General features: G+C 32.1%; 1 non-coding gene across 1 annotated transcript; it reads right to left on the bottom strand.

Moving 5' to 3' along the window:
* Nucleotides 1-1,168: 1,168 nt before the first annotated feature.
* On the bottom strand, nt 1,169-1,272 carry LOC112793512 (small nucleolar RNA R71). The gene has a single exon (XR_003198197.1). It is a non-coding gene; the product is annotated as a small nucleolar RNA R71 (small nucleolar RNA).
* Nucleotides 1,273-1,777: the final 505 nt, after the last annotated feature.

Raw genomic sequence — 1,777 nt, 5'->3', positions numbered from 1 at the left:
ACTTTTTCAAAAATTAAATATTTTTCATTTTTCTTATTAATTTTCGAAAATTCTTTAAAATATTTTTCAAAATCTTTTTCCTAATTTTATTTCAAATTTTCGAAAATTATGCTAACAACTAATATGATTGATTCAAAAATTTGAAGTTTGTTACTTTCTTGTTAAGAAAGGTTCAATCTTTAAATTCTAGAATCTTATCTTTTAGTTTCTTGTTAGTTAAGTAATTAATTTTAATTTTAAAAATTAAATCTTTTCCAACCATATCTTTTTAATCATATCTTTTTATCATATCTTTTTCAAATTTTATCTTTTTCAAAAATTTGATTTCAAAATATCTTCTTATCTTCTTATCTTTTCAAAATTGACTTTCAAATCTTTTTCAACTAACTATTTGACTTTTTGTTTATTTCTTATCTTTTTCAAAACTACCTAACAACTTTTCTTTCTCTAATTTTTGAAAATACCTCCCTCTTTTTCAAAAATTCTTTTTAATTAATTAATTGTTTTAAATTTTAATTTTAACTTTATTTCTTATCTTAATTTTCGAAAATCATTAACTCCTTTTCAAAATTATTTTCGAAAACTTCTATCTCTCATCTTATTCTATTTATTCATTCATTTAGTAACACTTCTCTTCATCTCAAATCACTGCCCTTATCCTCACCCTTGTGTTTGGATTCTCCTTTCTTTATCCCCTTTCTTCTTCTACTAATAATAAGGAACCTCTTTACTGTGACATAGAGGATTCCTATTCTTTTTCTGTTCTCTTCTCCTTCATATGAGCAGGAACAAGGAAAAAGGCATTCTTGTTGAAGCTGATCCAGAACCTGAAAGGACTATGAAGAGAAAACTAAGAGAACCTACTTCCAAGTTTGATGGAAGAAGCATCTCAATTCCTGCCATTGGAGCAAACAATTTTGAGCTGAAACCTCAATTAGTTGCTCTAATGCAACAAAACTGCAAGTTTTTAACTGAGTTCTTGCAGATCTGTGAGACTGTTAAGACTAATGGAGTAGATCCTGAAATCTACAGGCTCATGCTTTTCTCTTTTGCTGTAAGAGACAGAGCTAGAGCATGGTTGGACTCTCAACCTAAAGATAGCCTGGACTCCTGGGATAAGCTGGTCACGGCCTTCTTGGCTAAGTTCTTTCCTCCTCAAAAGCTGAGCAAGCTTAGAGTGGATGTTCAGACCTTCAAACAAAAAGATGGTGAATCCCTCTATGAAGCTTGGGAAAGATACAAGCAGATGACCAAAAGATATCCTTCTGACATGTTTTCAAAATGGACCATGATAGATATATTCTATTATGGTCTATCTGAGTTCTCTAAGATGTCACTAGACCATTCTGCAGGTGGATCCATTCACCTAAAGAAAATACCTGCAGAGGCTCAAGAACTTATTGACATGGTTACAAATAACCAGTTCATGTACACTTCTGAGAGGAATTCTGTGAATAATGGGACGCCTCAAAGGAAGGTAGTTCTTGAAATTGATGCTCTAAATGCCATATTGGCTCAGAACAAAATATTGACTCAGCAAGTCAACATGATTTCTCAAGGTCTGAATGGATGGCAAAATACATCCAACAGTACTAAAGAGGCATCTTTTGAAGAAGAAGCTTATGATCCTGAGAACCCTGCCATGGTAGAGGTAAATTACATGGGTGAACCTTATGGAAACACCTATAATTCATCATGGAGAAATCATCCAAATTTCTCATGGAAGGATCAACAAAAGCCTCAACAAGGCTTTAATAATGGTGGAAGAAATAGGTTT

The sequence above is a fragment of the Arachis hypogaea genome, chromosome 3 (assembly GCF_003086295.3).
Source record: "Arachis hypogaea cultivar Tifrunner chromosome 3, arahy.Tifrunner.gnm2.J5K5, whole genome shotgun sequence".
Lineage (NCBI taxonomy): Eukaryota > Viridiplantae > Streptophyta > Magnoliopsida > Fabales > Fabaceae > Arachis > Arachis hypogaea.
Note: the sequence above shows the minus strand (reverse complement) of the source record. Positions and strands in the feature narration are given on the sequence as shown.